The following is a 26,557-nucleotide window of genomic DNA, read 5'->3' on the forward strand; positions in this document are numbered from 1 at the left end:
CCCGCCTCTAGAACACTGTAGTGTAGCAATAGTTCAAAAGTTCACTGTACTTTCTGTCAGCAGCAGACTAGCTTCAATGTGCTCTGTAGCAGGTGTGGTTGTGTATTACAAAGTGTAAGCATATCCAAAAGGGGATTACTTGTTTATGAAAAGACAAGAACCAATCAGTGATTGTCTGACTTCATATTTTTCATTACAATCTATTTTTATCTCCCAATTAATATGCAATATCCAATCAAGATTGTGTATTTTTTTAAATGCACAGGTCCCTCTATTTCAATCACCTCACATTTTCCAAACAGCCTCTTTGAGCTGCAGCCTTCTTTCGAGTGCTACTGCTACTTCCCTTCAAAATGATTAAAGTGTGGATTGTAGGTCACAGCTATGTTTTTTGGGCTAGTGAGTATGCTAGAAAGAGTAGTATTGTCAGGGACCTGGGTTCGCCTAATGTAGATAATACTTGGGTTGGCCAGAGAGGGTTAAAGTGGCAGCAATTTATCCCATTGGTTGAAATCACTAGAGATTGCCAGCTACCTAACCTCATGATTGTACACTGTGGAGGTAATGACCTGGGCACACCAACTGGGGTAGGACTGGAAATCCTAATGAAAGATACCTTTGTTCAATTAATGCACATTTTCCCTCACACTGCCTTGATGTTCTCTAACATTTGCCAGAGGCAGAAATGAAAGTGGTCAACTGAATTCTGTCCACAGATAGACAAATTCAGGAACCATGTTAGTAAAACTGTTTCAGCATTCCTCAGAGACCATACCATGGACTCGATCTACAATAATAATCTCCACTTTGACATGCATGGGATATATAGAAGAGATGGTGTTCATTTCACAGATGAAGTCAACAAAGTTATTCTGAGCAACTTTAAACTCGGCATGCGCTTGTATATCTACTAATCATATACACACAATAAACACAAAGGTTCTTCTTAAAGCCACCATATATCCCAAACACTACTTCAGTTTAAAAGCAACTCATATTTATTTTTAACAAAAAGGAGTTGGGACTCACAAAGCACAAATGAATGCACAACACCCAAAATATTTGTCATATGCCTTTGTTTTCACTCACCATGAAGCAGTACATTTCTGAATACCTCAGTGGGAGTATAATTGGGTATGTTCATGGATGCATGAGTGGGAAAGTGGATCTTGGAGTGGGTGTATGAGAGTGTGAGTCGGTGTCTAAATAGCTGCATGAGTGTGAGTCACTGACAGTGCATCTCCAACTGTCTGAACAAGTCTGTTAGTGCATGCATAATTGTGTCTCTGGGTGTCTGAATAGGTCTGTAAGTATCTGAGAGGGTCTTTCAGTCGGTGTATGCGTGTCACTAGGTCTCTGAGTGGATAAATGATTGTGTCACTGAGTTTTTGAGTGGGTGCATGAGTGACTATGTAGGTCTCTCAGTGAGTGTACAAGTGTATGTCTGGGTCTGTAAATGATCTGTGAGTGTCTGAGTGGGTCTGTGAGTGTGTGTCAGAGAGTGTGAGTTGGTCTGGGAGTGGGAATCTCACTTTCTGAATGGGTCTGTGAATTGGGGTATAAGTGTCTAAGTGAGTCTCTGAGTGGGTGCTTAAGTGTCTGCCAGGTCTGTGAGTGGGTATGTGAGTTTCTGAGTGGGTCTGTGAGTAGGTATATGGGAGTGTGAGTGAGTCTGTGAGTGGGTGTGTCAGTGTCTGAGTGGTCTGTGAGTCGGTTTGTGAGTGTCTGAGTGGGTCTCTGAGTAGGTGTATAAGTGCAGTGGGTCTGTGAGTGGGTGCATGAGTTTGTGACTGGATGAGTGAGTGGGCATGTAAGTGTCTACGTGGGTCTGTGAATGGGTGTGTGAGTGTCTGAGTGAGCCTGTGAGTGGGTATATGAGTGTCACTGGGTATGTGAGTGGGTGCTTGAGGGTCTAAGTGGGTCTTTGAGTGGAAGCATAAGGGTCTGAATGGGTCTGTGAGTGGGTGCATGAGTTTGTGACTGGATCTGTGAGTGGGTATCTGAGTGTCTAAGTGGGTCTGTGAGTGGGTGTGTGAGTGTCTGAGTCAGCCGGTGAATGGGTATATGAGTGTCACTGGGTCTGTGAGTGGGTTCTTGAGGGTCTGAATGGGTCTCTGAGTGGGGACATAAGGGTCTGAGTGGGTCTGTGAGTGGGTGCATGAGAGTCTAAGTGGGTGTATAAGCGTCAGTAGGTCTGTGAGTGGGTGCATGAGTGTGTGACTGAGTCTGTGAGTGAGTATCTGAGTGTCTAAGTTGGTCTGAGAGTGGGTGTGTGAGTGTCTGAGTGAGTCTGTGAGTAGGTATATGAGTGTCACTGTGTCCATGAGTGGGTGCTTTTAGGGTCCGATTGAGTCTATGAGTGGGAGCATAAGGGTCTTAGTGGGTCTTTGAGTGGATGTATGAGGGCCTGAGTGGGTCTGTGAATGGGTGATTAAGGTGGTCATTACAACCCTGGCGGTCGGTGTTAAAGCGGCGGTAAAACCGGCAACAGGCCGTTGAAAAAAAAAATGGAATTATGGCCGTGGCGGAAACCTCCAACATAGACAGCCACTTTAACACTCCGACCGCCACGGCGATACAAACAAACACCGCGGCGGTAACCGCCAACAGACAGTCGGAGGACAATGTACCACCCACATCATTACAATCCACCAATCCGCCACCTTTTCCGGGGTGGATTCACCGCAAACAAAAACACGGCGGAAACAGGACTTGGAAGGGAAAACGCTCACCTCTACACATCCCATGAGGAACAAGGACACCATGGAACCGGAACTTCAGATTCTTCCAGCCCTTATCGTCCTGCTCCTCTACCAAGAGCACGAACGCCGGCAAAGAAGACCACGGAGAGTACTGCACCTATGACACAGGGGAGGGGGGAGGGAAAAAACTGTGGCACACACACGCAACACGCAAACCCCCCCCCACCCTCACCCACGACAACACACACCCCAATACATCATGATACATCACAGTTACAACCCCTCACCCCCCCCGGAAGAATGCAAGAACAAAAGGAAATGAGTCGAATGATTGTAATATATACGAAGACAGTAATAAAAAATATATACATATATTAAGACATTCACACTATAAACAAATATATACAGCAAGAATCCAAGTCCAAGGTATTCCACTATCATAGTCCGTGGACCACTGGGCCCAAAAGGCATTGCCGAGGCCCACGCTCAATACCCGAACAAGACGGAGAAAACACTGCTGGGTCAGATAGAAATAAAACAAGCACCTCAGGGGGAAGGGAAAGGGGGCACCTCAGCCGGATGAGTGCACAACGCCAGATCCACAAGGGGGCTCCATGCCCATTGATGTATCCTGGGGAGTGCAAAGCCACAGTCTCTCAAGTCTCTCCAGTGGGTGGGTTGCCCACTGCTATATCCTGGGGAATGCAAAGTCACAGTCTCTCAAGTCTCTACAGTGGGTGGGTTGCACACTGCTATATCCTGGGGAGTGCAAAGCCACAGTCTCTCAAGTCTCTCCAGTGGGTGAGTTGCCCACTGCTATATCCTGGAGAGTGCAAAGCCACAGTCTCTCAAGTCTCTACAGTGGGTGGGTTGCCCACTGCTATATCCTGGGGAGTGCAAAGCCACAGTCTCTCAAGTCTCTCCAGTGGGTGGGTTGCCCACTGCTGTATCCTGGGGAGTGCAAACCACAGTCTCTCAAGTGGATAACATTCTCCGCTGGTTTCTGGAGGGGGCTTTGTGCCCAGAGTGCTTCATCCTGCCAAGGACAGAGGTAGTGGATGCCTTTCTCCACTGGTTCTGGAGGGGGCTTTGTGCCCAGAGTGCTTCATCCTGCCAAGGACAGAGGTAGTGGATGTGATACTCCACTGGTTCTGGAGGGGGCTTTGTGTCCAGAGTGCTTCATCCTGCCAAGGACAGAGGTAGTGGATGTGATACTCCACTGGTTCTGGAGGGGACTTTGTGCCCAGAGATGGTGGCGGCGGTGTCCTGGGCAGCAGTGCTGCTGGCGGTGTTGTCCTGGGCAGCGGGGATGGTGGCGGTGGTGTCCTAGGCAGCGGGGATGGTGGCGGTCTTGTCCGCCGTGCAGATCTTTTCAGACTTGCTGGTTTTACTGTGTCCCTTCCCCACCTTGGATGGTGGCGCAGCTGTCTCCACACCCCCAGCTGTACCCCTGGTAGCGGCTTTGGTGGCTGATTTCTTTCCCCTCGCACTGGCCAACTTTTTATGCTTTACAGGTGGGGGACTGTCCGTGGTCTGGCTCTTTGTCACACTGGCTGTCCTGCTGCCTGCCGCACTCCAGAAGCCAGTTACTACTGGCACCACTGGTCCCGCAGATGTTGTGGCTGAGGTGCTGGGTTGGGACCTGGAAAGGCGGGCCCTAGACTGAAGGGGTGGGGGAGGTGAGGGAAAGAGGTCAAGGTTGGACAGGAAAAGTTTCTTAGGAATACTGGGACGGGTAGATGGAGGGGGTTTGGGAGTGGAGGAAGAGATAGTGGTTGTAGGAGGTGTACGTTTGGTGACTTTGGGTGAAGGTGCATGGGCTGGAGGCTGTTGTGAGGTTGATGGCTGTTGGGTGGGTGTGTGGCTGCGTCTGTGTACCTTGGGAGGTGGCCTCACAGACACACAGGGAGAGGACACAGGGGACGTGTGAATGGTAGTGGGGGTGGTGAGTGCACGTGAGCGGGGTGTGGTGGTGGGTGTGCTGGTGATGGAGGTAGTGGCTGAGGATGTAGTGCATGCAGGTGTGAGTGGAGACGAGACAGGGAGGGAGGAGGGAGATGAGGAGGAGGGGGACACAGTGGAGGCAGTAGATGTTGGTGTGTCTGCATGTGTGTGATGCTTGCGTGAGTGCCTGTGGTATGTGTGGTGCTTATGTTTGCCAGAGCTTCCCTTGTGTGTTGAGGTGTGTGCATGCTGGTCTGATGGTGTGCTTGGGATAGGCTGAGGTACAGGGGTGTGGGTCTGGGTGGAGGAAGTTGGAGGGGGGAGGCTAGAGACAGGGACAATGGCTGCCATCAGTGTTGAGGCCAGAGTCTGAAAAGCTTGCTAAAGGGCTGCCTGACCAGAGTGAATGCCCTCCAGGTATGCATTGGTTTGTTACAACTGCCTCTCTACACCCTAGATGGCATTCAAAATGGTAGACTGCCCAACAGTGAGGGACCTGAGGAGGTCAATGGCCTCCTTACTGAGGGCAGCAGGGCTGACAGAGGTAGGGGCTGAGGTGCCTGGGGCAAAGGAGATGCCCACCCTCCTGGATGAGCGGGCACGAGGCAAATGCTGAGGGGCTGCTGGGAGGATGGTGCTGGTAGGGGGGGTGGCGGCTGTAGCTGTAGATGCGGGGGGCCCACCACCGCAAGGAAGCTCCCATCAGAGGAGGAGTCCGTATTGCTGGTTTCAGCTCCTGCCCCTGCCGTGGAGCTCCACTTGCCCTCCGTCCCACTGGTAAATTCAGACTCCATAGTGTCGCCCTCCAGGGCCATGTGGGATGCAGCTCCCTCTTGCTCTGGTGCCACTGCTCCTCCACCTGATGATGCTAATGCACACAAGAACAGGGAAACCACAAAAAGGGGAGGGAAGACAGAAGAAAGACATGTTTGGTGCATGCAATACCGCTACCGTTGGCGAACACTACAGACACAGAAGCCCCCTGCACCACCCCGCGACTTGGAGTTCCCTATTAAATCCCAGGGACATGGGTTACAAGGCTATGCCAGATTGCTGCACACATGGATGTCACAGGAGCCTGACTAGGTGTAGGTGGCACTGTACACAGGTGGGGTGCCACAGGGCCTGCCTTAAGAAGGGTCCTTGCCTACTAAACTCGCCCTGACCTAGGGGACCTCATAGCCCACCTCCCCCACCCAGACACCTACAATGCGCGCTCAATCAGCAGAATGAGAGTGTACTCACCCCCTTGTGGCTGCTGTGATGCCCTCAAGCGCCCATCCAACTCCGGATACGCCACCACCAGGATCCTGAACAACAGGCACCCCTCCCACGTTGGGAGGCCATCTCCAGCTGGGCCTCCGCTGTCTTCTTGCTCCAGCGGCGATTGTCCTCCCATCTTTTCCGGCAGTGGGTGCTCCGTCTGTGGTAGACCCCCAGGGTCCGGACTTCCTTGGCGATAGCACGCCAAATGTCCTTCTTCTGGTGGGCGCTAACCTACAGGAATAGTACAGGGGAAAAAGATAAGTTATTACCGTCCGCACCGTCACAGTCATTGGCCCGCATCCTTACCCTTGGCATGATGCACATGCACTCACCGTTGTTTCATGCACGCCTCATTCCCCCCCTATCTTTCATCCACACCACTCCACACAGGCATTGCCCATACAGCATGCTCACAGTGTACTTCCCTGTTTGTCTGGTGGACCGTAGAATAGCGTGTACTGGGGGAGGACCCCATCCACGAGTTTCTCCAACTCCTCCGTGCTGAAGGCAGGGGGCCTTTCCACAGACACACGAGCCATTGTCTCTTCCAGAATGAGGTCACAGCAGCACTTGCAGTGTAGGTCCTCTCCTGTCGAAGATCAGGTATCAAGTGATTGAACAGAGAGAAAATGGCGGTCACGTCCGCGGCGGTGCGTACCGTCACCGCCGGCGTACATCGTCATTGGTTCCTGGGACCCATAGGGTCCAATGTTAACCAATGCAGGATTGCGCCACGGTCTTCGATCGCCTACTGCGAGGGTGTGCAACGCCAGCGCAGTTACCTCATATCCCATTGTCCCACTTTACAGGTCAGGCAGCCGCCATTTCATGGGCCCACATGCCATTATTTTGGACTACGTCACACATATCTAGGCCTTGCCTAAACACTCATACAGGCATATGTCCATTTGCTAATATTTCTGAGTATGCTGTGTTTACGTACCTCGGAGTTGGTTGACTCTCTGCTCGCTGTTCTCCTCCATAGGCACCGTCCGCTGGGGCATATGAGGTGATGGCGGCATCCTCCGGTGTACAGACCGTTGGTGGACCTGTCGACAATGGAGGAGTGACATGTGATCATCACCTACAGACTTGATCGTGCCACAATCCAGGAACTGTGTGCTCAGTTGGAGCCAGACCTGATGTCAGCTATCCGCCATCCCACAGGAATCCCCCCTCAAGTGCAGGTGCTGTCAGTACTCCATTTCCTAGCAAGTGGGTAATTTCAAACAACAGTGGCCATAGCATCAGGGATGTCCCAGCCTATGTTTTCCAACATGTTGTCCAGAGGGTTGTCTTCCCTGCTGAAACACATGCGGAGCTACATCGTTTTCCCTCAGGTGGAGGATTTGCCTACAGTGAAAGGTGATTTCTATGCCCTGGGATATATCCCCAACATCATAGGTGCCATTGATGGGACACACGTGGCCTTGGTCCCCCCCGCAGAAGTGAACTGGTTTACAGAAACCGGAAGAGTTACCATTCAATGAATGTGCAGTTGGTGTGTTTGGCCGACCAGTACATCTCCCATGTGAACGCCAAATATCCTGGCTCAGTGCATGACGCTTACATTCTGCAGAATAGCAGCATCCCTTTATGTGATGGGGCTACTCCAGAGGCACTGTATGTGGCTATTAGGTGAGGACATGGACCATATGCAGTGTGGATAGTTGTCTGGGTCTGGGGTTGTCCCTAAGGGTTAGTGTGTGTCTAACAGTTGTCCCTCGACATTTGCAGGTGACTCTGACTACCCCAACCTGTCATGGCTACTGACCCCAGTGAGGAATCCCAGGACCAGGGCAGAGTAATGCTACAATTAGGCCCGTGGGCGAACTAGGAGGGTTATAGAGAGGACCTTCAGCCTCCTGAAGGCCAGGGTCCGGTGCCTCCATATGACAGGTGGTTCCCTATTCTACTCACCAAAGAAGGTATGCCAGATCATCGTGGCCTGAGGTATGCTTCACAACTTGGCTTTGCGACGACAGGTGCCTTTTCTGCAGGAGGATGGTCCAGATGGAGGTGTTGTGGCAGCTGTGGAGCCTGTGGAGAGTGAAGACGAGGAAGCTGAAGAAGAGGACATAGACAACAGGAATACAGTGATCCTGCAATATTTCCAGTGAGACACAGGTAAGAAGAAAACATAGCCTGCTACATCTGATTTAATTCTACTACCTCTCATCTGTCTGTCATTTTTACCCAGCGTATGGTCACTGAGTTGTCACCTTCCCTTACAATTTCACGGATGTGGGCCCCACTGTGTGACATCTGCTTTGTTTACACATGGACTAGTGCTGAGTGACATAGGTATGTTGACATTACATTTGATATAGCATTTTGCCACTGTTATTGCAAACACACATTTTCGAAAACACAGACTGACTCCAGATTGTTTTTTTGATTTAAGGGTGTTTATTTAAGTGCTCAATAGTGGAGGGGGTTGTAAAATGGTCAGGGCTGATGGTAGAGGAATGTCCATGGCAGAGTCCAGTCTATTAGTCTCACAGGCGCATTGTCCAAAGGGGCATAGAAAGTGGAGCTGGGGCAGTTTAAGTATGGACAGGGTGACAAAGTAGGATAGAAGGATGACAATCATGGTGGTCCCATTTCTTGGCGGGGGTCTTGGCATTGTTCTCTGTCTTTGTTCTGGATCTCAGGGATCGTTTGCGGGGTGGTTCTCCATCTGCAGGGGGTGGGGTGCTGGTGTGGTGGTCCTGTGGCGGTGCCTCCTGTCCACTAGCACTGGCGGAGGTGGTGGGCTGTTCATCATCCAGGCTAGTGTCAGGGGCCCCTTGTTGTGCCACAGTGTCCCTCCTGGTGTTGACGAGTTCCTTCAGCACCCCTACAAATACTGTTCCTCCTGCAGCCGCTGGGTCTCCTGAAACTTATCGTCTCCTGAGAATGGTGGTAGGCTCCCATGATGTTGGAGAGGGCCTCGTGGAGAGTGGGTTCCCTGGGCCTGTCCTCCCCCTGTCGCACAGCACCCCTCCCAGTTCCCCTGTGCTCCTGTGCCTCTGTCCACTGAACCGTGTGCCCACTACCACTGGCCCCAGGTCCCTGGTGTTGTTGGGGTGGTGGGTTAGCCTGGGTTCCATGTAGGGGTGGACACACTGCTGATTGACGTGTCCTGGGGACAGAGGTATGGGCCCGCTGGGTGTGTGCTGCGCTGGTGTTTCCAGAGGGGGCAAGCTCTGTAGTGGCCTGTGCCAGTGTGAGGGGAACCGACTGTCCCGAGGTCCCACATGGGCCGGGCTGGTCATCTTGATCCAGTTGGACAGAGCTGCTGTCATCACTGTGGGCCTCTTCTGTGGGTGGAGTGGACATATCGGGACCCTACTGTCCGGTGACGTTGGGTAGGGTGTCCTGCAGGGGTGTAAAGGCATGATTATTGCATCTGTGTGTGCCATGATGTGCAATGGGTGGGTGACCGTGTACCCCAGTGCTTGCATTCCTGTGTAGGACCTTGTGTGATAATGGTTTGGGGGGGTGTATGGGTATGTGTAGTGACCATGCATTGGTGATGGGTGTCCATGCTTTGGTGTTACATGCAGGGCTTGAGTTTGGGCTGTGTGGTTTGTGATATTGGGACATGCGTGAGGAGTTGGAGTGATGGGGGTGCAGGCGAGGGTGGGGGTATGTGATAGCATGCAGGTCTGTGGGGGATGTAATAGTTAAGATTTGCCTTACCAGAGTCCATTCCTCCAGCTACTCCAGCGAGGCCCTCAGGATGCAGTGTAGCCAAGACCTGCTCCTCCCATGTTGTTAGTTGTGGGGGAGGAGGTGGTGGTCCGCCGCCAGTCCTCTGTACCGCAATGTGGTGTCTTGAGACCACGGAACACACCTTCCCCCGTAGGTCGTTCCACCTCTTCCTGATGTCATCCATTGTTCTTGGGTGCTGTCCCACTGCGTTGACCCTGTCCACGATTCTTCGCCATAGCTCCATCTTCCTAGCTATGTTGGTGTGCTGCACCTGTGATCCGAATAGCTGTGGCTCTACCTGGATGATTTCCTCCACCATGACCCTGAGCTCCTCCTTATAGAACCTGGGGTGTCTTTGCGGTGCCATGGGGTGGTTTGGGTGATGTGTGGGATAGTGTGTGTTGTGATGTGTGGGGTGATATTTAGAGGTGTGTTGTGTGAGGTGCGTGGATGTTGTGTGAGTGATGGTGTTGAGTGCCTGTGCATGCTAGTTTGTAGATGGTGGTGTCTCTCTCTGGCCCTCAGTTGCATTTGTGGTCGTAAGGGTTTGTGGGTGTGTGTTTTATATTGTATTGGATGTGTGGGAGTGGTGTGTGCATGTGTATCAGGTGTGTGTATTTGGAATTGTCCAATGTGGTTGTGTTTTGTAAATGTGTGTGTATTTTGAGTGCCAATGGAATACCGCAGTTAAAAGACCGCTGTGTGGATTTGTGGGTCGTGATAGTGTGGGCGTATTCCTGTTGGCGCGACGGTGTCGGTGTTGTTATCGCCAGTTTATCACTGACCTTTGGTGTGGCGGACTTGTGTGGGTGTCTGGATTTTGGCGGATTCCGAGCTGTGGGTCATAATGACCGTGGCGGAATTCCGCAGCCGCGGCGGTGTGTTTGCGTTCTTCTGCAATGCTTTAAGCGGCTTTTAGTGCCAATGTTGTAATGACCCCCTAAGTGTCAGTGAGTCTGTTAATGGGTGCATGAGTGTGTGACTGGGTCTGTCAGTGGGTATGTGAGTGTCTAAGTGGGTCTGTGAGTGGGTGTGTAAGTGGCTGAGTGGGTCTGTGAGTGGGTGTGTCTGTGAGTAGGTATATCAGTGTCATGGGGTCTGTGAGTTCTTGATGGAGGGCCTGAGTGGGTCTCTGAGTGGGTTTATAAGGATATGAGTGGGTCTGTGATTGGGTGCATGAGGGTCTGATTGGGCCTGCAAGTGGGTGTATAAGTGTCAGTGGGTCTGTGAGTTGGTGCATGAGTGTGTGACTGGGTCTGTGAGTAGATATATGAGTGTCAATGTGTCTACGAGGGGGTGCTTTTAGGGTCTGAGTGGGTCTGTGAGTGGGAGCATAAGGGTCTGAGTGGGTCTGCGAATGGATGTATGAGGGCCTGAGTGTGTCTGTGAGTGGGTGATTAAGTGTCAATGGGTCTGTGAGTGAGTGCATGAGTGTGTGACTGGGTCTGTCAGTGGGTATGTGAGTGTCTAAGCAGGTCTGTGAGTGAGCGTGTAAGTGCCTGAGTGAGTCTGTGAGTAGGTATATGAGTGCCACTGGGTCTGTGAGTAGGTGCTTGAGGGGCATGAGTGGGTCTCTAAGTGGGAGCATAAGGGACTGAGTGGGTATGTGAGTGGGTACATGAGGATCTGAGTGAGATTGTGAGTGGGTGTATGTGTCAGTAGGACTGTGAGTGGGTGCATGACTGTGTGACTGGGTCTCTGAGTGAGTATCTGGGTGTCTCAGTGAGTCTGTGAGTGGGTATGTGAGTGTCAGTGGGTTTGTGAGTGGGTGCATGAGTGTGTGACTGGATCTTGAGTGGGTATCTGAGTGTCTAAGTGCATCTGTGAATGGGTGTGTGAGTGTCTGAGTGGGTCTGTGAGCGGGTGTATGAGTGTCACTGGGTCTGTGAGCATGTGCTTGAGGGTCTAAGTGGGTCTGTGAATGGGTGCATGAGTGACTGAGTAGCTCTCGTAGTGGGGGTGCAAGTGTCTGTCTGGCTCTGTGAGTGAGTATATGAGTGTCTGATACTTAGATTGAGTGTCTCAATATATTTATTTTTTATTTTTTATCGACCGGGTTCCCGACTCCGTTGCAACCTTACATGGGGGGTCGTGACAGAGTCGCAACTCCCTGATCGTACAAAAAAAGGTTTTTAACCTTTTCAAAGTAATAAGGGGGTATTTACACACCCAAAAAATTCCCATGGGTTCAGAGTCCTCTACCCTGACCCCTTCTATTGGTTTTTCCCTCAATGATTATCCCCTGGGACCATTGCCCTGTATAGAAAAGGCAACTGCATCTTTCTGAGCAGGTTTCAGACAGTCAATCACACTCCTCCATCGCACATGCAGAGTAGCGATGTTCCACGCAAGAGTCATGATGGATCCACGTCCCTATGTATACAAATTTGTTTTCCATCTAATTGCAAGAAAACCACTGAGCAGATTCACACCAAATCACAGAAAGGTTGCTTTCTGGACCAGGACCTACCATTCGGCTAAATTTGGTGTAATACCATCCAGTGATTCTGGCGCTACCGCTGTTCAAAATCCCTAGGAAAAGGAATGGGGAAAACCATTTTGGGACCCCCATTTTTCTCTGCCCCCGCTTGACCTATCACCCTGAAACTTTCCAACAGACTCTGAGGTAAGTGGCATACTTTCTTTGAAAAGTTTGTGAAGATTCATCAAACAACACCAAAGATATTAGCAAAACAAAAGAGATTTGTTTTGTAGAATAGTAGAATAGAGACTAGGTCCTAACTATTACTACCTAGTGGCGACTGCCATACACACACACACACCCACACACACACATATATATATATAATATCCATTCCCCAGGTTTTTTTTCAAAACCTGCCTCTTACCAAGTTCAAATTGTTGGCAAGTATGGTACATTGCATCACCGAGGGCAGGAGAAATGGGGAAGGGAAATGGACTTGGACTACAGAGGGCAGGTGGGATGTGGGAAGGGGGAAGGGACACCAAAATGACTTAACAAAACAGGCATCAGGGGTTGCAGCAACTCAATACACCCCACAACCAATGGTTGCAGGGGGGCATAGCTAGAGTTTTCTCAAGCAAATATAACCCGTGCCCTAAGGCAACTATAACTCACTCGTCCTCCATGCACAGTTTTATCATCAATAATTTATAGCAAACATTGCCAAGATATAATTAATGATGTCATAGAAGATGTTATGAGTGTTCCAATATGTAGAGTAATTAGCAGAGCATGGCAACAGAATGGGTCATATCACACACTGTGCACAGTCTTAGCATATCACTAATGTATAAGGGGTAGGGCCAAATGGGCAATGCTTGAAAGTAATTTTGCACATTTGCATACTCATGGTAATTAAAAGAATGAAGGATGGACTCTGCTCTTACCAGGAGGTGACATGAAAAATCCCACTCGTCACAGTCACTAGTTTTCGTATTACACTGCATCACAAATTCTTGGGTGGCCTTTTGGTGACCTGGAAATAAAGTTGTAGAAAGGCGGGTAGACTGTTGCATACCTCTAACATATATGGGGCAGGGTCAAATGGGAGATGCTTTCAGGTCAATTTGTGCATTTGCATACTCGTAGTAATTAAGAGAATGAAGGATGGACTCTGCTCTCTACATTGAAGACCTGGTGCACCCAGGGACCAAATTTTAAATGCAAGCGCAGGAGACTTAGGTTGCTTTTTAAACATTTTGACGTGGATTCTTGGCCCCTCTGAGTGGGTCTGTGATGTCTGACTTAGCAGCAAAAACTTAACAAAACAATGGTTTTAGGCCCTGATGGAGTCCCTTTGGGACCCCACCACCAGAACTAGGGTGTGTGGGTATTCCTACCCTGCCCCCTTATTTTTCTTTAACTTTTTTATTTGCACTCAGCTGAGTCTTCCTGATTGAAGTGTTAGCAGCCAATCAGATCTTATTTTGAGATCTGTTGGATCCACTATCCCTCTGCATCCCTAAATATCTATATATTGTTTTCCTTTGATAACTCCACAACTACAGAGCAGTTTTGAACCAGATCACAAAAAAATACATTTCTGGACAAAGATCTAGCCTTTACTATTGAAAATATATCTTTAATATCAACATATACACAGAAATCCATAGTTGAATAATGTGTTGGAGGTAGAAGCTTTAGTTTTTCTTTCATATTTTTACTAACAGGCCTATACATTTGATAGGTATGTGTGCATTTCACTCTAGCTGCGGTCAGCCTCTACCTTATTCAAATAGAGTACTGCTTGTATCTAGCAACAGAAGTGTCCACCATTTAACTTTAACAATATTGAACCTTTGCATATGGCTGGGTCGGTGGATTTAGGCCCAGATCTCTGTACTGGGGTGAATGTTTGACATTGTTTAGTATTCTGTCCATCATTTGTTCTTTTTGCAATTGTTGCTCTAAGTGGGATGGGTTATGCCCAGACATTGCTCCCATTCTCTCCATGCCACTGGGACCAAGCTAACCTGGCTGATGAGGGGTGATACCCTGAAACCGGTCCCAGGATGCTTGTTTCCAGTCCAGAGAAGAGCTGGCCTGGCACTTCGGGCTGGACTGCTTCCGTGGGGAACAGGGTCAAGACTGATTTGCATATGGCTGGGTCCAAACTGGAATGGGATGGGTAGCAAAACAATTATGGATTAAGGCCCAGGTGTCTGTACTGGGGCGACTGTTTGACATTGTTCAGCAGTCCATTATTTGTTCTTTTGAAAAAGGGTGTGAATAATGATGCTGAATGGTATGCATATTGTAGATCAGGAGGCTTTTAGATCCAATCTAGAGACTGGAGACAATCTTGCAAATGGAAAATATTTTCCATCCTGAAATATCTCTGTAACGCAAATTGATGAACCCATGAACCTGAAGTTATTTGATTCCATTACTGAAAAAAGAAAGCTATACAATACCCCGACACCCTTGGGACTGGCTACACATTTACAGTTGTTACTGGGATAGTTGGAATGGCCTCTGACACCTCTCAATCTCTGAGGATAGAACATGGGTCTTCAACAGAAGAAACCTGATTGTTCTCTGGAATTTGTATCTTGGAGCCCTCTTCTGTTGGTCCTTGGCAAAACCTTTCTTAGGAAACGTGAGTATTATAGAGCTAAGTATATTCACATATTTGGAGATTTTCTTAACGAAATTGTCACCAAAGTGGCTTTTCACTGACAGACCTCCTTCAGTGGAAGCCAATTCCATAAGCTTTGCCAGCTGAATATTACCAACTAAGCATACCACTCTTTCTATCCAATTAAGCAAATCATGCAGGTCAATCGTTACTGACCATTCCTTAGCCTGCTCTGCCATCTCAAACATTTTGTGAGAGGATCCCTTGCGTTCAAAAGCTTATCTTGCTAGGCCAAGTAGGCTCTGTCATTTCTTTTGTTTGGGTCCTTACTGTAGTTCAATGAAAGGGTCAACGCTTAGGATATATCAGATTGGTAGAAAGGACTTGGCCAGGAATTGTTGGTCTGGGACATTCTGACTTCATTTTATTCCTGACATCCTTGTCCGGTGACTGTCTTATACTAGCTCTAATGTAGTCTTCTATCAGCAATATGGTGGACCAGTCTGAAGAAAGGTGGTGAAATTATAAAGCTAGATCAAACAACAGATCCCCAGCCAGATCACAAATCTCAGAATTATTCTGAGACTCATTTTCCTTTGGAAACATTAACATTCTTTTTAACTTACTCTTATTGGGACCAAGCCAATTAGAGCTGGACCCATCCTGTCGTTTGGAGTCAGAATAGATCACTGCATCAGGATTATCGACTGAAAAGTCAAGGAAATATTTAGGCTGTTTTCTCTTTCTGGTTGTTTGTTCGTCCTCTCTCGCACAGGGTCTGTTGTTATGCATGCTGCAAAAGGCATCAAAGGATGGGTATTCCTAATCTCTAGTTTTGACACCATCTGAACTTTTTCCAACAGGAGCTCGCGATACACCTACTGTCCCGTTTCACCTGAATGAGAGTTTCTTCCCTTTTTTTTAATTAAAATGTTCTGTTGATAAATTCAGCATTCCTCATTCTAGGGTCTGTGCTCTTATAGAAAAAGACCCTCTGCTCCCAGCAGGTTGGGTCTGGGCCGAAAGAATACGCATGAGCACTCTTACTAATATCTTTAAAATTGCCTGCATAGAAGCATTAACGGCCGTTGCCACAGAGGAGTTGATAAAATGTTTTAAATTGTCCTTGAAAGACTCCATTAACATCAATATCATCCTCATTAATACCCTGTTCAGCCATCCCCAAGAATAAATGAAAAGACAATCACGAACCAATAATATGTTGAGCCAATAGATCGCAGTATAAGACACCTTTCTGCAAACAAATGTACCCTTCAGATAAAACAAACGCTGTAACTAAAGCTTGTTTCTCGAGCAAACACACAAAATAGGCTGACCATTTGATCCTGAAAATGAAATTAGGCAGCCTCACACGAACTGCATTTGTCTGGAGAATACCTCAGAACCTGGGGGTATAAAATAAAATATGTGCACATGTATATACCAATGGTGGCTCTGAGGGACTTGAATGTCTATTATACCTTATAAAAGCTCTCGGAGCTGTAACCACTAGACATAAATGTAGAAAAAACAGCACCTCAAACTATAACAAATGAAATACTCCAGGCCAAAGAGAACATTTACGTTACTGCTTTACACGAAAACTAAAATCCGATGCTCAGCCCAGCGTTTAAGCACTTTCAAAACTTGAAAAGAAATGAGTGGTCTTCACTGACTACCCAATAGCTTGTAAGAGGAAGCACAGGACTGCTGGGTCCTCAAATAGAAGACTAATGGTTCACTTGTGTGGGCAACATTGGTAGTGCAGCACCTGAGTCTGATAGGTATTGCAGTTTGATATTGTTTAAACACTGTTATATGGTTTCTTTGTTTTGAACTGGCTGCTGCCAAATTAAATGTTTATCAGGGAACTTATTCAGCATTGATTAATTCTCAGTCTATTTACCATTTGACAGTGGTCCTTGGGAATCTCCCACCAAAAACTGAAAACCTTACAAATCAATGTCTCTTTCATGAAGTTCAATCTTCGCCAGAAACGCCTTTTCAATGACTTTTTAGTTCAGATCTCTTTTTGATTTTCCTGTTTCCTGTTTCGTCATTTGTTTCTACACCCACTGATGATTCTCCAGTTTTCACTTCATTTTCTTTGTCAATGACTTCTATTACTACTTCAGCTGATTTTGCATTACTTTGTCCAGGATCTTCTTGCATTGCACTATTTTATTTCTCTCACTTTCAGCCAGATGAACTTCAGGCAGAAAAGCTTGATTCAAGCTTCCACTGTCTTGGTTTGCTTCTTGGTTTACTCCTTCTTTGCCCCTCTTTGCATCCACATATCAATCTTGATGTTGCTTTTGTGATCCAACGGCTTGCTTCATCTTCTCTTCATCAGCAGCACACATTCTCCTTGCATTAGATGCATAGATCCAATAAGGCAAACCTCCACACTGCACAGCTGTTCACCAACAAGCTCACTTGGTAGGTGTCCTTCCACTACTTTTCAAAGCACAATTATTTTACCTACTTCTTGATCAGGATCCAGTCTCCTTGTTGCAGATTATTTCACAATTCTGTAAGCATAGAAGGCACAGCAATTTTCACCTGACGAGAGATAGTAAGTACTGTATCAATTAGGTCCTTTCTAGGAAAGTGCCCTTTCTGTATGGTTGCCCCCCACTTTTTCCCAATGCTTATGGGTTTGACTTCTGAAAGTGCACTGGTGGCTGCAAACCAGGCCCCAGTACCAGTACTCTCTCCCTAAAATATGGTGCATTTGAATTAGCAACCCTAATTTCAAGGCATTCAATAAATCAAGAAAGTAAGTTCCGTTATGAATTTGTGTCCCAGCTGAAATCATGATACCTCACTGTGACCACAACTGGCCAAATCATGAACTACTTCCAAGCAGTGTTGACCATCAGTATAGATTGCAACTCTCAATGTACTGGCTCTGTAGCATGCTCTACTAATGGCAACCAATTCAGTCAGCCACTTCTCTAGAAGTGATACTATACAAGTATGAGATCTCCATAATGCAGGTCAATGTGCAAACTGCCTATGTTCCTTATAACATTCCTAGGACAGCCCTCATTTGTTGTTGCTGCAGCATCCCCTTGTAGGATTTCGTCCAAAAATTAATGTTTTATCTTTTAATAATTTGAATGCTAAAAGATTTTTGCTATCCTCATGTAGAGGAATGGAGAAGGTTTTGAAACATAAATCAGTCACTGTGACCTACTCTGCATCTGCTGGAATATGACACACAATCACTGCTGCATTTGGTACTACGGGATAATTTAGGACTACTGTTTTATTAATTGTTCTAAGATATTGAACTATCCTCCACTTTCCGATAGTGTTTCACAATGTACAATGCCTTGCTGCAACATGTTTTCATTTACAGCTGTAATCCCTTCCGCACCTTAACAAGAAAGTCTACATTTGGGAAGGTGTGACGGCACAGTAATCTGCACTGGCTTTGCATTTTTATTGAGGCCAATAACTTTTCTAGTAAACTCGCAAACCTCTCTCTTGACTATCTATCTTAAATATTAAGGTATATCCTCTTCTATGAGGGCTAAAAATATACCATTTCTTATTGCCTATGATTTCAATTTTAACACGGGCTCTTCAATTTGATCAAGACATGTAAGTTACACTTTCAGACTTTCTGAATAGCCAAAACGTAGCAAACATACTCAAAAGTGTAAATTACTCAAAGGTGTAAGTTACCTTTGTGAATGAGGCCCTTTATCTGGGTCTTTTATTTGAATATGAACACCATTTGGTGAGCAGTAAATTCTGCAGTTTAACTTGCATAAGAAATCTCGACCCAACTGATTTATTGGGCTAGTTTCACTAATCATAAATTCATGTTCTTTTCAGCTAAACCTATTTTTCTAGAAAATTTTGCTGACAACCAAATAATCACTTTCTTATTAGAAATGCCTTCTACTTAGACTTCTTTTCCCAATAAGAGTAAGTCAGGATTTTTCACTGGTCTAACTATGAAGTGGGTAGCAGCAGTATCAACTAAAAATGATAGGGGATGGTCATAAACTACTTCTTCCAGAAATGAGCCATTAAGGCCTATCTATCTCTTAGACTGCATCAAGCTTGCAATCTTCCTTACCTCTCAGGCAGTGGCATCTTTCTAGTGTTTCCATACTTGAAGACATTTTAAAAAAGCATTGGGAAGCACAAATGTCTTGCACCTTATATTCTGGTTGACCTTGCACTATGACAGATGGTGATTCTGGAGGCACAAAAAATGTTGTCCATCCAAAATATGTGTTTCCAACTACCTGATGTGTGATAACAAATGGAACAAAATACTGTGGTTAAAACTCAACTGGCAATGAGAGCACACAAAGAAACTAAGAAGACAGCCAAATCGTAATAAAAGGAACAAAAGAAGAATACGTTGATCTCACTTTTTCTTTCACACTTGGGTTTCTCTTCGAGTGGATCTTTCACCTTTTTACTAGAGATTTCCTTCACTTTTTCTTTCAATTTGAATTCAGGAGGATATAATTTCTGAGACCAACTTGCTGCTTTCTACAGATGATCCATATTATTAGTCACTTCTGAGGAGTAGAAGGAGAAGGAGGTAAAACACTTGAATGAAAAACTTGTAGGCTGAAAAAATGGTTTAACATCAATAGCAGTATGAGGTGCATTGTTAAAATAAGTTTCCTTTATTGGCAATTAGGACACCAAGTTGTCTTGAATGGCATGACAGTAGTATTGAGGTTATTGTTCCTGACTTTGATTTGTTTGTTCTATTTGTTCATTATACTGAGGATGCTAGCCAGAAGAAAGAGCCTATTCAAATCCCAAAGCTTTGTAAAAAGCTTTCAAGAAGAAGTAAAAGATATTAAGTTCTCTGTGAGATGTGTATAAAAAATATTGGACCATTTCTTCCACTGTGGTTCAGCAGCCATTAATAAAGACCACACATATCCAAGCAGCATTTGTCTTCTTCATTGGAGCACAGACACATTCTTCAGTACCACTTTTCCTTCCTAGAAAAGCCTTCTTCTTCCTAGAAAAGCCTACAAATATTAAATGATTATTCAAAAAAGAAAATTCCCTCTTGTTTCTGTGATAGAAAGTACTGTCATTTGGGATGAGGAGCACAAGTCCCAACACTCAAAGTTAGTAAACTTCTACCAAAAGGACAAACTGTGTCCTTGTGAACTCCATTTACTGTCACAGTGAGCTTCATATAGTTAAGGTTTTGGCCTATTCCTGACTCACTAAATAGGTCCATTTACATATGACTGCCATTTTTATAAGAAGTGAAGGAATATTAAATGATGGGACTTTTGTTGTTTGGTAGATGTTCTAGGGTTTTTTTATCATAGAAAGTTGATAGAATTGTGAATATTTTACTCATGCTTTGACATTTCTGGGGTTTATAGGATAACATGGAGGGTTCATGCTATTCGAATAACACTGGATTCTCTTGAGGCTCAACATTTTAGAAGTGCTTGCACTTGCAGAAATCCAGGAGTAGCTGCAAAATGTGGAAGCAACCCACTAACCACTGAGTTTCTCCCTTGAAGGTGAACTTAATTTTGTGGCAACTAAAAATCCCATTGTATTTTTCTGCATTAGAGGTGGAAGAGAGGGATTTAAAGGCATAGTTTTGTAGACCTGCTTTGTATTCTGCACTGGTGGCAGTAGGGCTGACTCGGTTACCTCCTTTTGTGCCATCAGAATCATATCGGTTTGCATAGGGTTTTTGAATTCCAGTAGTATAGGGCTGTGCATTAAATCAACAGATTTTCTTCCAATGCACCTCTCAACGACATCTATGTCAAGCTCCAGATCTCATGATACTTTTGTTATTAAAATCTCTACCTTGAAAACGTCCTCCACCTATTAGAGGACTTTGAAACTGCGCACCAATTCTTGAAGTACTAATCCTTGCCCTCCTTGCTGAAAGAAGTACGTTTACGCTACTATCAATTTATCTTTTTTAAATTTTTCTTCATGCTCACAACAATAACCACAGTATTTAGCACAGGCCAGAAATTCATTACCTCACTTTATTTGCCAACACATCGCACTTTGCTGAATCTGAGTACTCAACTTCTGACTTAAAATGAACACAAAAAATAACAGAAAACCATTCCATTTCACAGTGCTGCCTGTAAATCTGCATCAATCTTACACTATGCATGAGCTGCTTCCTCTGCATTTACTTTCGCTCTTGTAATTTATGACCAATTAATCTGTTTCAATGGAACCATTTCCTTCAAATGTTCAAGGACCTCAGCACAATTATCCATAACTGTTAAAGAATGCTTTCTAAGTTGGCAGACTCCTAAACAGCTCTTCATCTGGCTACTTCACCCACAATTTGCATACTATCTGAAAATTATTTTGCACTATTAAAACAAAACCTTCACACCTTCCCATAATACCTTTGACTCAGTAGCAGTAATTTCCATCCTTGCATATAATTTCTCAGACTCTTCTATAATCTTTGGAAAGTCTTTAGTAAAAGTCCCTAAATCTTGTATGCTCTATGATATGTGAATATAAGGTGGATCACTAGCTCCTGGCATTTCTCCCAGTGAAAATTCTCTTTCTACATCACACTTTGAATTATGCTCTACTCTTCCCACTTAATTCTTTAGTGTCTTCGAAATTAATTCTCTCTTGCATCTTTCTACACCAGGCCCTCATTACCGGCAGCCTCACCGTGGCGGTCTTACAGCCGCGGACCCGGCAGTAAAGACCACTGTATCACAAGCTGTGGGGTTTGGCAGAAGCCAAACCTCCACAATGCTACCAGGCCTGTTGGTGCAGCACCTCCAACCCGGCAGCAGGCCTCATCCTGCCGGCCGGATTACAATGCTTCAGACCGCCAGGCTTTCCATGGTGGTCTCCCTGTCACAAAAACCCTGGCGGTAATGCACCCTGTGACAGGAATCCCCATTCCTGTTGCAGGCACACACATGCACACATGTCACCACACCTTCATGCACCCCCACCTGTACACACACTTACAAACCCCCACCCCTCCACACACTTTCAAACACCCCACCATACACATCCATCCAAATACCCACACTCACACTGACATACACACACACCACTTACAAATTCTCATCCCCACCCCCTCCATGCGTGCATACATTCACACACTCCCAGTCATAATGAGGGCCTCAATCTGATTAATTTCACAATCTTTCTCTCATTTGCTCTCAATTGTATAGTTGTCTGTTTTCACATTTAAGCTTGCCATCACCATTATATAAGATTTACAAATCCTCTTTTTTGCAAATCTTCACTGAGTTCACTAGGCACACTCTCCAACTTCTCATATTCATGAAAAGACTGTTCTCCTGCTTCCAAATACAAAAACCCCATCTCATCAAATATCAAATTCAAACACGTATTGCAATTAGCCATCTAATCAATAACTTGTTGTAAATTCATTTTATTAGCTGAAACACCACCCTGAGCATCTTTTGTTACACTTGTCTGTAATTATCTAGATTCTCTATTCCAACTCTCCAATTTCATTAAACTGTGTTGGTTTCCTCTTAAATAGTTCATCCAGCACCTCATCATCTCTATCAGAGTCATTCTTTTTCACCTTTTTCTCCATAAGCTCCTTTGTTTTATCATGTGCCTGATTCCCAGCTCCCAGCTATCGCAGGAAATGCACCAACAGTTTCCAACGCTTCAGTACACCGTGCCTTTTTCTTTAAACTCATGGTAGGATCCATCACAGAAGAAACAGCTTTACATACCTGGCACAGCAACATTTTTTGATGTGCTTCACTTTCAAAAGAACCACTCTCTGGAAATGTTACCTTTTTATCATTCTTATTAGCCTTGTGCAACTGCTTATACCACAAGTACAAAAACAACAAGGTGATGGATGGAATACTTGAATTAATCTCAACCATTGCCTATCTCTTGGGCAGTGTCTCATTCCATCATTATTTTACCCACCATTCCACCTCAGTTTGGACCCAACCATATGTAACTCAGCCTTATCCTGCTCCTCATGGAAACAATCCAGCCCAAACTGACAGGCCAGGTCTTCCCTTAACCAGAACACAAGCAACCTAGTACCAATTTTGTCCACGTTAGGGCTCTTCAACCAAATATAGCTTGGTTCTAGTGGCACAGTGAGTCTGGGACCATGTCTCGGGATGCCCGACACACTAAGGATGGCAAATGAAAAAACAACAAGCAATTGTGCATTACATTATTCACAAGCACATCATATGATGGACTTTTAAATGGTGGGGGTTGTGCTGTGGCTAATGACTTTGATTTAGGCTTACGCAATTTTGCCCTTCAAACAGTCTTTGCAATACGAAACACAATATAACTGCAACACAATGTATCTTCAAACACAAAAACGTACAAAAAAGGACAATAAAACCTGTTTCTGTGTACTGGGAAATGAAACAGAAATCAAACTCATCACTAAAGCAGAAGTTCTTCAAGGCACTACACAGTTCCAAACCAAGATAGGCTTCGACCAATAACAAGTCCTTGGACTTGGAATAGTTACCTTTAACTTTGCACTCATAGGAGCTATATAGCATAATAAAGAGTCCAATGAAATTCTATTTCAGGTCTAAATGGCACAGAGTCCCAAGACTTCTTCCTTATTAAAGCATATCTTTTATTGAAGTATTTTCTACTAAAAAGTCTTCAGTTCATTGTAGCCAATGAAGTGAAGATCTTTTAGTGGAAAATGCTTGAATAAAATAATTTAGTTGGACTCTTTATTATGCTATACAGCTCCTATGAGTGCAGAGTCACAAGAGAACATTTTGGCATCTATGAATTTGTATTCTGGCTCTGATGACTAGGAAGGCTGGCCCACAAGACTGTTGCACTATTGATAAACATGCTGCTTCTGTTATTCGTTCTACCAATCTGGTAGGGTGCAGTATCTATTGCCTTAGCCTTCTATTTTTTTTGGTGGTTACCTTTAACTTTAGTTGTGCACAATAAACTACCACTATTCCTCTCCAAAATTAGAACATCTTTTAAGACTTCCACAGACTTCATACTTAACTCTCAAGGTCTCTATACTCAAATATCTTCAGATAAAATATGCAGTGTTAAGACAAATGAATCACAACAAATTTTGAACATGCACCATGACTAATGACCAATAATATTCCACACACAAAACACAACACCCAAAACACAATACTATCAAACAACATGGACATAATGACCAACAACAAACACCATCATTAAACACACCAAGTCAGACACACCATAATACAAAGAAGTCATGCTCACCAGTCCTCCAAAATGTGGATTCAACACTACTTCACATCTCTGACAGACTGCACCACAGGACTGCTTCACAACAGGAGAATCGCCAATCCTCATGATTCACCAAAAGGGTCTAATTATCTACTAACTAGTCTCTTATTAACCTTTACTCTTCACATTCCTATACTAAAACTAATTGATTACCTTAATTAATCTGCCATTAATTATTCTGCAGAGCCTTTAATTAATTTGTCCATATTCTCCACCAAAATCTGCTGATGCTCCAACTCAATTAACATTAAGGAGGGTCAATTCAAAGGAAAGGTAGAATCTTTTGTTAAAATCATCAACCAAACCACTACTAAACAATATGCATAATTACCAATACAATACTTCACTTCTAGTAAAGTTGGACTTTTGGTTTAAGTTTAGGCTTTGGGTGTAAGTTTGGACCAAAAGTCTAACCTTAGACCAAAAGTCTAACTTTACTACAAGTAAAGTTAGACTTCAAGTCTAAACCTAGACCTTTGGTGGAAACTTAGACTTTTGGTCTAAGCTTACCTCCTTGAATTGGGCTCCGAATTTCCAAAACACCTTCTAGAAAAAGGTTTTCTTTGGACGTTAAGATGAGAAATGCAAAGTAATACAATAGACTGTTCATCACTACAAACACAAAAACATAGATTTATCTTATTACCTTTGTTAGGCCTGAAAGCCTTAGGATGATCTTACCCCCAAATTTTTGCCTACAGCCTCCACTTTTCTGACCTCATTTATGCTGGCTTTAGGACTCTGTACACTGTACCACTGCTAATCAGTGCTAAAGTGCTTTTGCTCTCTTCCCTAAATCATGGAAACATTGGCCTAATCACGGCTGACATATTTAATTTACTTATAAATCCCTATAAAAATGCACTACATGTGCCCAGGGACTGGAAGTTAAATGCTACTTCTGAGCCTGCAGCACTAATTGTGCCATCCATTTGAGTAGCTGTAGGAGGCTGGCCTGGCTTGTAGTGGGTACCAAGGGGTACTTACACTCTGCACCAGGTCCAGTTATCCCTTATTAGTGTAGAAGAGGTGTTTCTAGCAGCTTAGGCTGATAGAAGGTAGCTATAGCAGAGCAGCTTAGGCTGAACTAGGAGACATGCAAAGCTCCTACTATACCACTGGTGTCATATGCACAATATCATAAGAAAACACAATACACAGATATACTAAAAATAAAGGTACTTTATTTTTATGACAATATGCCAAAAGTATCTCAGTGAGTACCCTCAGTATGAGGATGCCAAATATACACAAGATATATGTACACAATACCAAAAATATGCAGTAATAGCAAAAGGAAGTAATGCAAGCAATGTAAAGTTACAGTAGATTGCAATAGGAGCACATAGGTATAGGGGCAACACAAACCATATACTCCAAAAGTGGAATGCGAACAACGAATGGACCCCAAACCTATGTGAGCTTGTAGAGGGTCGCTGGGACTGTAAGAAAACAGTGAGGGTTAGAAAAATAGCCCACCCCAAGACCCTGAAAAGTAGGTGTAAAGTGCACCTATAACCCCCAGATAGCACAGAAGTCGTGATAGGGGAATTCTGCAAGGAAGACCAACACCAGCAATGCAACCAAAGTGGATTTATGGACGAGAGTACCTGTGGAACAAGGGGACCAAGTCCAAGAGTCACGACAAAGTCGAAATTGGGCAGATGCCCAGGAAATGCCAGCCGAGGGTGCAAAGAAGCTGCCACCGGATGGTAGAAGCTGTGGATTCTGCAAGAACAAAGAGGACTAGGAACTTCCCCTTTGGAGGATGGATGTCCAACGTCATGAAGAAGCTTGCAGAGGTGTTCCCACGCAGAAAGACCGCAAACAAGCCTTGCTAGCTGCAAGGGTTGTGGTTAGGGTTTTTGGATGCTGCTGTGGCCCAGGAGGGACCAGGATGTCGCCAATTGGATGAGGAGACAGAGGGGGCGCCCAGCAAGTCGGGGAGCCCTCACAGAAGCAGGCAGCACCCGCAGAAGTACCGGAACAGGCACTTGGAAGAGGAGTGAACCAGAGCTCACCCAAAGACACAAAAGGAAGTCCCACGACGCCAGAGGACAACTCAGGAGGTTGTGCAATGCAGGTTAGAGTGTCAGGGACCGAGGCTTGGCTGTGAACAAAGGAAATCCTGGAAGAGTGCACAGGAGCCGGAGTAGCTGCAAATCATGTGGTACCCAGCAATGCAGTCTAGCGTGGGGAGGCAAGGACTTACCTCCACCAAACTTGGACTGAAGAGTCACTGGACTGTGGGAGTCACTTGGACAGAGTTGCTGAGTTCCAGGGACCACGCTCGTTGTGCTGAGAGGGGACCCAGAGGACCGGTGATGCAGTCTTTTGTTGCCTGTGGTTGCAGGGGGAAGATTCTGTCGACCCACGGGAGATTTCTTCAGAGCTCCTGGTGCAGAAAGGAGGCAGGCCACCCCCAGAGCATGCACCACCAGGAAACAGGCGAGAAAGCGGCAGGATCAGCGATACAAGGTTGCAGTAGTCGTCTTTGCTACTTTGTTGCGGTTTTGCAGGCGTCCTGAGCAGTCAGCGGTCGATCCTTTGGCAGAAGGTGAAGAGAGAGATGCAGAGGAACTCTGGTGAGCTCTTGCATTCATTATC

This window comes from Pleurodeles waltl, chromosome 5, assembly GCF_031143425.1.
Source record: "Pleurodeles waltl isolate 20211129_DDA chromosome 5, aPleWal1.hap1.20221129, whole genome shotgun sequence".
In the NCBI taxonomy this organism is placed as follows: Eukaryota; Metazoa; Chordata; class Amphibia; order Caudata; family Salamandridae; genus Pleurodeles; species Pleurodeles waltl.